This window comes from Nelumbo nucifera, chromosome 6, assembly GCF_055504915.1.
Source record: "Nelumbo nucifera cultivar China Antique chromosome 6, China Antique-T2T, whole genome shotgun sequence".
Taxonomy (NCBI): domain Eukaryota; kingdom Viridiplantae; phylum Streptophyta; class Magnoliopsida; order Proteales; family Nelumbonaceae; genus Nelumbo; species Nelumbo nucifera.
Window position 1 is genome coordinate 55,719,990 of NC_142654.1, and position 15,902 is coordinate 55,735,891.

A 15,902-nucleotide genomic window follows, 5' to 3' on the forward strand; every position below is an offset into this window, starting at 1 on the left:
TTGAACTTCTCAAGATCAACCTTCCAACTTACTTGGGGGCAGAATCCAACTCTTTCTCAGGAGCCTTTAGGTCATTTTTATAGAGAAGGATGGATACTATTGGGATTAGAGAGAAAGAGGGGGGTGGCAGTTGGGTTTTAGCAAAAATATGGGTGTCCTGGGGTTTAGAATGAAGGGTTAGGATGGTTCTAGGGTGATCCTAAGGCTGAGAAGAAAAGGAAAAGGCACCCAATATTATGTAAGGCTGAGACTTAATGGCTAAATGTTGAATGGTGAAGATTAGAAGTTATGTGGCTCCTAGGGTTAGAATACTAAAAAGAGAGTACCCTAGAATGGATGGTGGAGAATAGAATGGATGGAAGGTGAGGATTTAGTAGTTAGGGGCGGCTAGGGTTTGTTAAGAGTGAAAAGAATGGGTTAAAAGGCGCCCTAGGGTATGCTAAGGCATGGGGAGCATGCTAATACAGTGGGAGGGGCGCCAAACTGGGTTTAGTAGCTAGGAGGCACCCTTTTTCTTTCAGTTTTTCACAAAAACACCCCCTCTCTCAGTTGGATTTCACACCAGCTTCCAAAAATCTACATTTAAACCATGAAAACTTCCTAATTTTCCCCAGAATTTGCACAGAGACCCTCAGAGGTCACAACATTGAATTTAACTGGGAAAAGGGTATACTTTGACTATTCTAAGGCTGAAAATACCCCTGAATTGATGCCCTTAAGGCATCAAAATGCAGAGTTATCACACCCCCCAACTTAACCATTGCTAGTCCCTTAGCAATGCAGCATTAAAATTACACTAATCATAGAAATCCTTCCCATCTCAAGATCATCCCGAACAGAATTAGTCAAGCACCCTGATTCCACAATTCTCAAACTCTGTATAGATTGATATTGGGCTTAAGGGGTAAAACTGTCTTACTTTGAATATTACAGAAACTTGGCTTAAAAATCTTATATACCCTTCCATTTGTAGACTGTCTTGATAAGCTAAGATTGATTTTAGAATTAGACAGGTATTCTTCTTATCAGTTTTTACAATGGATTTCTACCCCTGAACTTGTTATGCATACTCATTTTTTGTTACCTTCCACCATTTGACATGAATCTCGACACTTGCCTTAGGTGAAGAAACTCGGTTACTAAGTGTTAGGTGACTGTCTTTGGCATTCCCTTTTCCATTTAAAGCGAATCTCAACACTTGACTTAGGTGAAGAGACCCGATTACTAAGTCAAGGCTGTCCATTGACCTTTTATTCTCTTTTTCTTTTTTTTCTTATTTATTTATTTATTTATTTGCAATATTGTATTCAGGGTAGTCCATTGTTTCTAACAGTTTGAACATTTTTTGTCTAATTTCTCCATCTTTCTCTTCTTATCTTGTCAGGGGCAAACTTGGGTGTATTTTCCAATATTCAAATAAGACCAATTTTGACTCCTATCACTTGCTACAAATTTCTACAAAATTTAATATTCTTTTATCAATTTCCTCAACTTTTTCTGTTTGGGAATCTCTTTCAATGGAAAATAATAAAAAAAATTTCAGTGAAATTTTAATTCTACATATTTAAAGGCTTAGCTTGTCAATTTTTTTTTCAAAAATTTTTTTCTCTCTTTCCTCACCCCCTAACTTAAATGCCATTGTCTCCAATGACATGACTAGACTAATGCAAAGAGGATTTGGACCAATGGGAACACTATATAGGGTTTTCTTGAGGGGTTCAAGGTCAGCCACCTGGTCTTGAATCAAGAAAATAAATAAAAAAAACTCTAATCCTTAAATTAACTGAAAAAATTACGTTGGGTTGCCTCCCAACCAACGCTAAGTTTAACGTCTTCAGCCGAACACATTCAAGCACTTTTTCCATCTACACTCTCTGACTCACTTTCATCTTCCAACAAACAAGGCTCAAACTGGGCTAACCAAGGGGTAAACAGGTCATTTAAAAAGTTATCCACTATATCTACATTGAACTCATCTTCCCCTAGGTTTGGATACTTAGAGGCATTACAAATGTTTAACCAGACTTTCTGCTCCCCTAATGAAGTGTTCATTTCTCCCGATTTACAATTGATGTTTGTATTGGTCATTTCTAGAAACGGACATCTTAAGATTATCGGGATATGGTTTAGCTCCTCGATTGGGGTCATGTCTAGGATAAAATTCAATGGGAAGTGACAACCCTCTACCCTGACCATGACATCCTCAATAACACTTCAAGGAGTGTTAACTGACCAATCAGCGAGTTACAAAATTATCGAGGTTGATTTTAACTCGCCGATCCTGAACCTATCATAAATGGATGGAAGCGGAGTTATATTGGCCCTAAGATCCACTTGTGCCCAATCAAAGGTGATTCAAGTGATGACACACCTTATGCGAGAAGGACTAAGGTCTTTCATATTCTAGGGGAGTTGATTTAGGAGAGTTGCACTAACATCTACCGAGAGCATCATTTTTTGTGGGGCCGATTGTGGCTCCATCATTTGAGTATACAGCTCTTTCAAGAACTTGGCATAGACTGGGACATGTTGGATTGCATTGAGGAGAGGGATGTTAATATGGACTTCCTGGCTCTTCTTGTTGTGAGTTTATTTGTTCTTTAGCACTGGCCCGACTGTGAGTGCAGTTGGAAAGGAAACTACGGGTTGGTTTACTATAGGCTCTTCTTCTAAAGTTTCCTTTTCTTCTTCTCTCCCCAACTTAGGGTCTTCCTTCTCCTTTTCTTCTTCTTCAATTTTCTTTTCCTCACACGGGTCCTCTAAGATCCTATCACTCCTTAAGGTTGTAATAGTCTTGGTATTTTCACACTAAGGGTTCTTAGGAGGTGGATGAATCTTCTGTGGAGGAAAACCCGGTGGCTGATTCCTAGGGTTCACAACCGTTTGACTCTGTAGTTTTCCTACTCTTCTTCTCACCTTGGCTTCGGCTAGTTGTCCTACTTGGTTTTCTAATCTATCAATGGACTGTTGCTGATTTAGTGTCAGTTGCTAAAGCTACATGAATTGGTCATCTGTTTTATGTGCTTGAGGAGGTTGTAGGTAAGCCTGATAGGGTTGGGCCGGTTGGTTCCTAGGATTCATCTACTGGAATTGACTTTACATTTGTGGCCTTTGAAATTGGTGGGCCATGGAGTTAGGTGGTATTGCTATTGGGACTGTGTATAGGTTTGTCATGGTTGAGCCGGTTGAGTCACATGGTAATCATTGTACTCCCAGTGGGTCTAGGCTTCAGACCACTGAGAGTGCATATCTGGCAGGGGGTTTTTTTGGACTTGGGCCCTATAATTGAAGTTGAGCTGATTTTACCACCCAGGGTTATATGGACTAGAGAATGGGTTAGTATTGGGTTGGAAACATCTATTGGCTACATGTACTTGGTTTGGAATAACTGGTTGACATGGGCTCACCGTAGGGCACTGGCTAACATGATGGGTCGGGCTTCCATAGATGGAACACGATGGATAGGATGACAAGGTTGGGTATGGACCACTTTGTTGACGATATGAAGGACTTGGTCAAGTCTTTGGGCCATCCCATTAATCTTGTCCGGTTGTCAAGATACATGATTCCAATCTATTTGTGGCTCAAGTCTTTGGGTCAAGTTTCTTATTCCACAAACTCCGGCCATTGAATTCATTTTATTTTAACCCCCTTTTTCTTCTTTTTTTTTGAAATTTGAAATTTAAATTTTGAGTTTTAATTTCAAATTTAGATCTTGAAATTTAAATTCTGAAATTTCAACTCAATTTGGATTTTTAAATTTTTTTAATTCGAAATTTAATTTTTAAATTTAAATTCAAATTTAGATTTTGAAATTTAAATTCCTAAAATTTAAATTCAAAATTGAATTTTTAATTTTTTTTATTTTCTCTTTTTTTTCTTTTTAATTCAAAATTTAAATTTTTGAAATTTAAATTCAAATTCAAATTTTGAAATTTAAATTCCTAAAATTTTTATTCAAATTTGAATTTTTAAATTTTTATTATTATTTTTTTTTATATTTGAAATTTAAATTCATGAGTTTTTAAATTTTTTAAAAATTGCAAGCAAATCAACCACATGACCTACGGTTGACCTAGGGTTTCCTAAACTAGTGGTTCAACCAATGTGAATCCTTTTAGGTTCACTTGGAATTACAACACTTCCATTGGTTAGCCAGGTAAGAGGTAGGGATGTGGGAGGCTCCCCTTGCTCTCGCAAGGACCTAATTAAATAACCATAAAACTCGCTTAGGTTTAGCCATTTAACCTCTTTCCTTAGACACCAACCGCCGGTTATGGAAAATAATTTTAAGCTTTCCTAAAATTCAACACACCTTTTAACCAAATGTGAGGCTTCCCTAAGGGATCTTTCTATCCAAATTTTAAATTAGGGTTAGGGTGAACTGCACATGAATGGTGGTGATTTTTTGGCCAAGGAAGGGTGATGAAATCCCCACCTTATCTTATTTAGGTTGGATGCCCTTAAACGAATTAATGGAAAGGCAAAATAAACACAACAAAATTCAACTAACTACAATGCATGAACAATTATTTCTAAGATGCAATTCAGCAATTAAACCTAAGAGAATAAAGCAAACAACTAAGCAAAAGAAACAATTAAAATAACAAAAAGAGCACCTAACACATTCACAACTAACAATAATAATTTCAGAAAATAAATAAACCTATAAGATGCATGCTCTAAAATATCAAACCATAAGTAATGGAATAAAAATTCAAGAGAAATATTCAAAATTTTTTTATTTTTTTAATTCAAAATTCAAATTTTTGGGAGTTTAAATTCAAATTCAGATTTTGAAATTTAAATTCCTAAAATTTAAATTTGATTTTTTTTTAATTTTTAACTTTCTTTTTTATTTTTTCTTCTTATCAACTTTTTTTTAAATTCGAAAATTTAAAACTTAAACTTCAAAATTTGAAATTCAAATTCAAATTCAAATTCAGATTCGAATTAAAATTTAAATTTAAATTCATATTTAAATTTAAACTCAAATTTGAAAATTTCAACAATTTCCTATTTAGCAATTAATTATTCAATTAAACAACTACAAGAAAAGAAATTAAATAAAGCGACGAATAATAATTGTAGGCAGAAAATAAAACAATAATTAATTGTGCTAAACAGAATTAACAACTACCAAAAATAAATTCTAATAAATTAATTCCAAATCTAAAAATTAAACTGAAAATAAAATGATCATAAAAAAAATATGCAAGAAACGGATAAATTAAAAGAAAAAAATACAAATATAAAAAAATTAAACCAAAAATAAAATAAACAAAAAAAATATGCTGAATTTTTTTTATTTATATTTTTTCGTTTTTTTAATAAAATAAAAACACAAATCTAAAAATTAATATGAAAATAAAATTAACAAAAGAAAAATACGATGCAAAAAATAAATAGAATAAAATAAACGAAATTTTTCTATTTCTTTTTTTTGTTTTTTTAGTTTTATTGTTTATCTGAAATAAAAGAAAAAAATGAATCTAAAATTTAAACAAAAAATAAAATAAAATAAAATAAACAAAAGAAAAATATGTTGCAAGAAATAAAATAAAATAAAATAAACAATTTTTTTTGTTTTTTTAAATATGAAATAAAAGAAAAACACAAACCTAATAAAGCAAAAAAAAATTGAACAAGAAATTAAAATAAAGAAAAAAGAATAGATCTAGAAAAAAAATGGAAGCAAAATAATACTAAAAAATCGGATCTAGAAAAAATAAATTCAAAAAATTCAAAAATTACTATTCTACCAAAAAAATGATTTCAAAAATTAAAAATAAAATGGGGTGACTACACCTAAAATGCAATCCAATTTCTCTTTTCTTCTCCTCTCTCCCGCAGTCCCGCAATTCTCCAATACCCTACCTTTCGCTATTCCATCCAGTAGAATCAAAGAAAAACAAGAATTAAACTGACATAACGGATCAAGTAATAAAACAAAAATAAAATAATAATGAAACAGATCCGAATAAAGCAAATAAAAATTTTTCTCCGTTGCTTCCCCAGTAATGGCACCAAAAACTTGGTGTGTCCAGAAGCACGTCGTTAAACAACCCGAATCACCAGTTTAAACATTTATTATTTTTACCGTTTCTCAAACAACTATTAACGTAGTAAATGGGTGAAAATGGGTCGTATCTACAGGGAAGCAAGGGAAAAATTAATATACACTCAAATCCGGACAAGAGAACACAAGAGGGAAGTGCAGAAATATAAAAATTAATTAATTAATCTGAGAAAAAAAATAGAATTGGAACAATACCGAAAGTTAAAAGTGTAGAAACAAAATAAATTAACAAAAAAAATGAAATAAAAATTTGTAATCCGATCAGAGGTAGCAGTCTCCGAATCACTCCTTTGACCCTCGAACTTCTCAAGCTAGGCCTTCCGTCTTACCTGGCCGAATTGCAGATCTACAGAAAATAAAACGAATATCAAATGGAATGAAAATAAATTGCAGAAAGTAAATAACGAAATTGGAATTGAAAGAACAGAAATTAAAACTAAAATAAAGTAAAAGTGGTTGGGATCCGATTCCAGAGGTGGTAGTAATGGTATTGGCGAACTGCAAGTAGGAACCCCTCCTCTTGCTTGGGCATCCTCCTCTTCCTCTACCCTTGAACTTCTCAAGATCAGCCTTCTGTCTTACTTGGGGGTAGAATCCAACCCTTTTTCAGGAGCCTTTAGGTCCTTTTTATAGAGAAGGGTGGACACAATTGGGATTAGAGAGAAAGAAGGGGGCGACAGCTTGGTTTTATGTAAGGCTGAGATTTAATGGCTAAAGGGTGAATGGTGGAGATTAGAAGTTAGGTGGCTCCTAGGATTAGAATGCTAAAAAGAGAGTGCCCTAGAATGGGTGGTGGAGATTAGAAGGGATGGAAGGTGAGGATTTAGTAGTTACAGGCAGCTAAGGTTTGTTAAGAGTGAAAAGAATGGGTTAAAAGGCGCCCTAGGGTTTGCTAAGGCGTGGGAGCATGCTAATACAGTAGGGGGGCCTCAAATTGGGTTTAGCAGCTAGGAGGCGCCCTCCTGCTTTCAGCTTTTCACAAAAACACCCCTTCTCTCAATCGGACTTCACACCAGCTTCCCAAAATCTGCATTTCAGCCAAGAAAACTTCCCAGTTTTCCCCAGAATTTGCACAGAAACCCTCAGAGGTCACAACACTGAATTTAACTGGGAAAATGGCATACTTTGACTATTCTAACGCCAAAAATACTCCTGAATTGATGCCCTTAAGGCATCAAAATGCAGAGTTATCAAAAGTTAGAGCGCCTCCGAGCTACATGACGGATTCCATTGACACAGTAGAAGAGCCATTAGAAGAAATCAACCTAGCAACTGACAAAACAGACAAAAGACCGTTATATATATCCACCAAGTTGGAAGCCGAAGACAAAGAAAATCTTATCACACTCCTAAAAGGTAAGGAACTATCCTTATTGCAAAAACCTGACCCAGAAAATAGTCTAACCTGTGTATTCTCACAGAGTTTCAGGATGTATTCGCCTGGTCATATGATCAGATGCTTGGATTAGACTTAGACCTCATCAAACACTCCTTGTGTATAGACCCGAAATTCCATCCAGTAAAGAAGTCGTAGAGGATTTTCAAGCCAAAAATAACCCTGATGATCAAAAAGGAGGTAGAACGGCTTTTGAAGGTGGGTTTTATCAAACTTATGGCACACCCTCAGTGGCTAGCCAATGTAGTTCTAGTAAAGAAGAAGAACAGACAACTAAGGTTAGTGTTCTCCCACCTAGTCCTATAGTGGTAGCATATCACCCAAATACTAACCCCACCTTATCATAGATGTTGTGTCGACTTTAGGAACCTAAAAAAGGCTTGCCCAAAGGATGAATTCCCTCTACCCAACATGGAGGTGTTGATAGACTCTACTGCAGGGCATGAGCTCTTCTCCTTCCTAGACGCCTACAGTGGATACAACCAGATATTTATGGATCCAGTAGACGCACCCCATGCAGCCTTTAGGATACCGATAGGGAATTTCTACTACAAGATGATGCCCTTCAGCCTAAAGAATGCAGGGGCAACTTACCAAAGAGCAATAACTAGCGTCTTCCACGATATGTTACACAAAAAAATCGAATGCTATGTGGATGACGTAGTTGTCAAAGCAAAGAAGGAGGACCACTATGAGGTTTTAAGGAAAGTCTTCACCCGATGTAGGGATTTCAAGCTAAGGTTAAACCCACTAAAATGTGCAATCGGGGCGCAGTCAAGGAAATTCTTAGGCTATAGAGTAGATTAGATAGGAATACACCTAGATGAGAGTAAAGTCAAAGCCATCCTAGACCTCCTACCTGGTGTGTCTGAAATCGTGTCGTTAACCACTTCAAAACACCCATTTTAATATTTATAGTTTTTCTTCGATTCTCAAACAATTACAAACATAGTAAAATGGTGAGAATGGGTCATATCCACAGGGAAGCAAGGGAAAAACCATTACGTACTTAGATCCAGGAAAGAGAACACAAGTGGGAGTTGCAGAAATATAGAAATTAATTAATTAAACTAGAAAGCTAGAATCCGAACATTGCTGAAAATTAAAAGTGTAGAAAAATAAATAAACACAGAAATAAATAAATGAAGGAAACAGAAGTAAAAAAAAAAATCTGTAATCCGATCAAAGGTAGCATTCTCCTGATCTCTCCTTCGACCCTCGAACTTCTCGAGCTAGGCCTTCCGTCTTACACGGCTAAATTCCAGATCTGCAGAAAAGAATACGAAGGTCAAACGGAATGAAAATAAATTGCAAAAAGGAAATAACGGAACTGGAAATGACAGAACAAAATTAAAACTAAAGCTAATGGTTGGGATCCGAATCCAAAGGTGGCAGAAGTGGCTTTGGTGAACTGCAAGTAGGAACCCCTTCTCTTGCTTGGGTGTCCTCCACTTCCTCTACGCTTGAACTTCTCAAGATTAGCCTTCCGTCTTAATTGGGGGCAGAATCCAACCCCTCCTCAGGAGCCCTTGGGTCCTTTTTATAGAGAAGGGTGGATACAACTAGGATTAAAGAGAAAAAGGGGTAGGTAGCTGGGTTTTAGCAAAGATATGAGTGCCTAAGTGTTTCTAATGAAGGGTTTGGATGGTTTTGGGGTGATCCTAGGGCTGAAAAGAGAAGGAGAGGGCGCCCTAGAGTGGATGGCTGAGATCTAGTGGTTAGGGGCTGAATGGTGAGGATTAGAAGTTACGTGGCGCCCTAGGGTTTAAAAGCTATAAAGAGAGTGCCCTAGAATGAATGACAGAGATTAGAAGAGGTGGAGGGTGGAGATTAAACAGCTAGGGGTGGCTAGGGTTTGCTAAGGATGAAAAGAATGGGTTAAAAGGAACCCTAGGGTTTGCTAAGGAGAGGGGAGCATGCTAATATAGTAGGAGGGGCGCCATTTTGGATTTAGCATATAGGAGATGCCCTCCTGTTCTCACTTTTTCACAAAAATACCCCCTCTCTCAACTGGACTTCACAACAACTTCCCAAAAACTGTAATTCAGCCATAAAACCTTCCCAGTTTTGCATAGAATTTGTATAGAAACCCTTAGAGGTCACAACATTGAACTTAACTAGGAAAAGGGCATACTTTGACTATTCTAAGGCCGAAAATACCCCTAAAATGATGCCCTTAAGGCATCAAAATACAAACTTATCACCGCCTCCAACCAATGAGTCTCAGTTAAAGGAGGTTCATCCCTGGCCTGGCACATGCAACATTGCCACTCATGAAGCTAATCAAGAAGTCTGCCGAGTTTAAATGGACCCAGGAGACACGCCCATGATCATTGTGGCTGAAAGCAACGAGTGGGTCTTAACCTTTTACAGGAGTAACACTAGCACCTTAGCTGGCGCCGGGGTAACACTGTCCTCACCCGATGAACAAACGTCCACTAACTCCTTCAAACTCTAGTTCCCCTGTTCACACAACATAGCCGAGTATGAGGCCCTAGTCCTCGATCTAATCAAAGAAATAGAAGCCGGCACAAAAAAGATAAAGGTGATTGGTGATGCTAAACTAGCAATCAGGCAGCTTGGTAGAAGTACAACAATAAAGGAGGTAACTATCCTGCCACATAGGATCCTGATCCAGAGGTTAGTCCACAACCTGGATGTAGATTTCAAACACCAAAATAGAGCCAAAAACAGGTTCGCTGACGCGCTAGCCACTTTAGGGTCCAAGGTACAAGCTAGCACAAAGCCAATAGAAATCACCATCCAGTCAGTCAATAAAAAATCAATCTTCACCCTGAGGGATTGGGTAGAAGAGGAGCATGAAATCACAACGGATGATTGGAGGTACGAAATAATCCAGAAGCTGAAAAGTTAGACCATAGGGATACAAGATATCAGGTTGATCACAAAATTCAGCTTGTGAACAGGGTACTGTACCGCAGAGAGTCAGACGGAGTAAGAATGAGAAGCCTAGGGAAATTAGAGGCCGAAGCAGTGCTGGACGAAGTGCACAAGATCAGTTGTGGGAATATCACAAGTAGCCTATTCCGAAGACTACAAAGGTTAGGGTATTACTGGCTTGCGATGAAGTGGGACTCTACCAAGGTGCAGCGGGGATGCGATAAGTGCATCCCACAAGTGGACGGTAGAGAATGCCTCATGGTCTATGAGGAGGATTGGAGGAGAATGTATATAGAATATCTGAAAGACCACACATTGACCGTTGACACTACATTGAGGAGGAGGCTACTATCTAAAGCTAGGTGGTTTTACCTCCAAGATGGAATGTTATACAGAAAATCACACACAGGAAAGCCTTTGCGATGTCTGGTTGGTGACAAGATCAACGAGGTACTAGAGGCAACTAATAGCTCCGAACCTGTAGCCCATCAAGGACAACTAGCACTACTCAACCATATCCTACACTTAGGCTTCTACTGGCCAACCATGATGGAGGATACGCAGCGACATGTACGCAGATGTCATAAGTGCCAAGTCCATGGCGAAAGAACCCATAAACCTGCCAACAGTCTCCACCCAATCATCACACCCTGGCCTTTCCATACTTGGGGGGTAGACCTCATAGGCAAGATACACCCGCCTTCCAAAGGGTACTACTTCATTATAGTGGATATAGATTACTTCACCAAATGGGTAGAGGCCATACCCTTGCAACGAATCTGTGCAAAGAACATAGCCAATTTCCTAAGGCAAAACATAGTCCACAGACTCGGAGTCCCAATGCGGATACTAATAGACAATGGCATATCCATAAAAAACCAAGAAGTCCATGACCTCCTAGGGCAGTACAGTGCAAGATTAGGAACATCCACAACATATTACCCACAAGGAAACGGACAGGCAGAAGCCACAAACAAAACTTTACTCAAGATGTTAAGTAAAACAGTGGCCGATAACCAAAAGGACTGGGCATAGAAGTTGTTAGAAACCCTTTGGGCCTATTGCACCTCTATCAGAAAGAGAACACAGGTGATGCCCTACTCATTGGTGTACGGTCACGAAGCAGTACTCCCAGTAGAGATACGAGTCGTATCCGCCAGAGTAGAATTTGCGGTGGGCAAGAAAATCAGGCCAAAGGACATGGATTAGTTACTTGCAAACAAGCTCGAGGTAATCGATGAGATTAGAAACATAGCCTCACAAAAACAAAGCAAGTATAAATAGGCCCTAGCCACGAACTTCAACAGACATCTGAGACCCAGAAGCTTCAAAGAAGGAGATAAAGTACTAAAGACAGCGATCGATGTTAGGCAAGGCAAGTCCGTAGAAAAATTCGCCCCAACATGGGAAGGGTCATATTTGATAAAAAAGCCCATACTTCGGGTTACTAAGTATTAAAAACTATAGACACGGAAGAAGAGGATGAAACAATCAATGGTAATTGATTGAAACCCTACTTCGAGTAATTTTGTATTCCTGTAATTCCACCATTACATGTACCCATTTTATGAATAAATGTGCAATGTTTCAGTATACCTGCTTCCTTATTGAACTCTATTACTAATGTCTGTATCAACAACTCGCACATTTTGTGATAAAGTTTATTTCCTTTCATATGGTTCTTATTGCGATAAAGTTTCTTTCCTTTCATGTTTTTTTACGTAAAGCCTACACGCATCTATATACTGTGAAAGTAATTAAATGACCTAAATACTATAACTTGTTCAAATCAGCTCCCCACACTTGCATTCACTCCTGGCAACCCTGGGCAAGCCCTGGGAGTCCCAAGCACTGTCAAAGCCTTGGCAGTTCCAAGCACTCTCAAAACCCTAGTAGTACTAGGCACTTTCCAAGCCCTAGCAACCCCCAGCACAGTCAAAGCCCTTGCAGTCCCAGCCAGGCACTATCAAAGCCTGGTAGTCCCAAGCACTCTCAAAGCCCTGGCAGCCCTAGGTGCAGTCAATGCCTTAGCAGTCCCAGGCACTCTCAAAACCCTGTCAGTCCCAAGCACTCTCAAATCCCTGGCAGTCCCAGGCAAAATAAAAGCCTTGACAGTCCCAGGCACTCTAAAATCCCTAGCAGCCCCAAGAACAATCAAAGCCCTAGCAATCTCAAGCACTCTCAAAGCCCTGGCAATCCCAGGCACTCACAAAGCCCTAGCAGCCCCAGGCACAGTCAAAGCTCGGGCAGCCCCAAACACAGTTAAAGCCCTAGCACTCCCAAGCACTCTCATATCATGGTTGGTTCCACGATGCCACATGCCATGCAAAGGCCCTGGCAACCCCAGACGCAACCACACCTCCATGTAACCTTTGGGGGGCATTGCCGATAACAAGTATGATCTCTATCCAATTTGAAGTGATAGACACCCTGCATAAACCATGAATACAATGCTCGAATGGGGAGTAATAGCACCCTACATAACCCGACAACACCTCAGCACAACTTAACTTTTTTAATGCAATGCGATAAAGCTGACCACGCCTGTATCGATACTTGACTGCGATAAGGGCGAATGAGCCCATCCACTAGAAACAGTCAGACAATATTGCCCATAAACGTTTCCTATAAAATTCATGCAACACTGTGCAATTTTTGAAATGGTCTCTCCTTGCGACATCCAACACACTCGCACAAGAAGCCCAACATTATGGACACATGCAATTCCCTTCCCTTAGACTCCACTTATGATGTTTCTAATTTGCGATTAACGGCGGGAGGAATAATGATAGGATTTTATTTTCAAAGCACTATACACTACAAGATCTTAGATCCATATTAAGCTCAAATTATTTTTACGAAAAGCCAACAATTAACTCGCCTTGCCGTCGCAACGAAAAGAGACTCTATTACACACGAAAATGAATAAACAAGAAATTGAACCGACAATCACATCAAGATTAAAATCACTAATCAAACATTCATATTATATTACAAGACATCCCAGAAGGATCAATTACAATCTAGGGAAATTTAACATTCAGAACAAGCACTAATTATTTGGCCCACTCTTCCCGCATGGCAACAATGGTCTCCAACACTGAGCTAGTCTCCTCGAATTTTCTCAAATCCTCTAGCTCTGCTTCATACTCTACGAGGATCTTCTTCTGCCTTGCACATTCCTCCACCGGGTGGGTCATCACACGACTCATCAGCATAGCGATAGTATTCAGCATAGGCCACGACCTCGGGATGCATATTCTCCTCTTGCAACCACCCAACACGTATGGCGATTGAAGCAAATTGTGCCATTGAACTAGATACACTGCACTAGATGCCCTTACAGTCTCCCTAAACCGAAACTGGATCTACAACTGGGAAGTGTAGAGACGGGACGTCATGATTATCGCAATATTCCATAAGCTCCCACTGTATTTGAACCAGCTCTTCCTCGTAAGTCAACACATTAGGAGGAAAGACAATCTCAAGATCCATGTCCCCATCCCCCGACTGATGTTCCAAGCCACCAGAAACACAAAATTCCCCAATCGGGACCTCAGACTCAACAGAGTCATTAACCTCAGGCCCCGCATTAGTGTCTCCAAATTGGTCGTTCACGTCTCCAAGGACCCCAACCATTACGACGGAAGACTACGGCTCAACCGAAGCCCTACGCTCTGCATCTACGGGGGCTTCAGAGTTGACAATAGAGGCAACAGATGGCTCTGCACAACGCACTACCGTGTCCACGTCCACAGCCAGCTGACCTGCCTGACCCGCCTCTTGCACTACAACACCAAGAACGTTGAAATCACCCGCAATGTCCTCAACAACCCTCGAACCAAGAATGGGAGCTGCATTGACTGTAACTCCTTAGCCAAATGCCTAAAGAAGGGCGTATCTAGCACGCCAGGAGGATACACAGTGGAAGGTACCTGCAATAAAGTCAGATACAAATGGTTAGTCATGATAAGTTTGGATACGTGCAAGCCGGTAAAGCAGCCAACGAAGGACAAATAACACTTACTTCTCGGCCCGAATGACTGACCCCTAAAACATCCTTGTTGGGCTGAGCCTCATTGAAGTCCACCCGCTTAAAAAAAAAAAGACTGTTTAACAGTTAGTCCTCACAATGCATAACGAACATAAGAATTCAAAAATAAACGTACGCACAAAGTTAATCACCAAATTCACCTAACTAGGACTCCTGCTGACCGCTCCGAAGGAACCACCAAAACCTCTGTGTCTAGTTGAGCACCATCACTCTCCACAGACTGCAAGGATGACAAGCAAACAGTGTTAGTTTAGTCTTATCGCAGTGATACAATTTCAAAAAAAAAAATAGAATGTAGTAGCAGAATTCACATACCAAATCATATGCCCACTCAAAAACCTAACACAGGTAATCTTACCAACAGGCACTATCACTACCAGTTGCGCAGGCCCCACCACCAGCGAAGCTTCCCCGTCTGGAGGAGGTACTGGAGACTCCCGATCAACCTCCACTAGACACTCTTGAGCCCGTGATGAAGTCTCGCCCGAGCCAATAGAGTGTGCTGTAGGCCTTGGCGGATTTAAATGGGGTGCCCTCGCTGTCCTTTGCCTCTTCACAACGGGAGGGTGAACACACTCTTCCTCCTCCAAAACAAGCCCCTCTCTGTCGCGCTTAGCATTCTTCTTGTCCGGTGAATGCGAGAAAATGGGAGATGGCCCCCTATCCAGGTTAGCAGCGTGATCCTTTGGGTGTGCCAACACATGACGGAGGCGGAGGTTCACCCAAATAAGCTCTTGAAAATCTCCAAAGAGCGCACAAGGATACGCCAGCGAAGTGACTAACACCCCTCAACCCTAAAATAGCTAGGGGTGTCCAGGGTTCAGTTAACCGGACCATGGCCCTTTTTTGTAAACCAAACTGGTAGTACCAGTTTTTTCATTTTGCCAAACTGAAGCCGAACCAGTACCACCTGTTAACTGGTCTGCCGGTTTCGATTTTTGACGGGTTCGGTTCTTGGTTTTTTGGTTTTTTATATTTATAATATATTATATAAATATATGTAAAATATTATATTTATTGATAATAAATGATATATAATATGTTATAAATATTTTTAAAATATATAAAATATTTGTAAATAGATCATTATAAATATAATATAAGTATATATTTATATATAATAAATATATATTTATATAAAATATATAGAAAATATGTGACGTATATTAAAAATAACCAGCAATCGAACCGGTCCTTCGATTTTTCAAAAATTCTGAACCGAAACCAAATCGATCGATTCGGTTAACCGCATTTTTCAATTCGGTTTTCTCAGTTCGATTCGGTTTTTTGGTTTTTCGGTTTTTCATGGACTCCCTTAGAAATAGCCCACAATGGGGAGCCTTGATATGTCAAGAAAGGTGAGCTCATGGCGCCGAATCCAGAAAACATCTTCCTCCCAAGCCTTCAAAAACTGGGCACCAATATCATCGTACCTGAATTGGCGTAGCACTCGATATGGATGGTACACAACC

The 15,902-nt window shown here is 39.3% G+C and overlaps 1 pseudogene; it reads right to left on the bottom strand.

The window, feature by feature from the left end:
* The window catches only part of LOC104602090 (noroxomaritidine synthase-like), a 33,067-nt pseudogene extending 20,980 nt beyond the window's left edge, over window positions 1–12,087 (bottom strand).
* Between the last annotated feature and the right edge of the window lie 3,815 nt (window positions 12,088–15,902).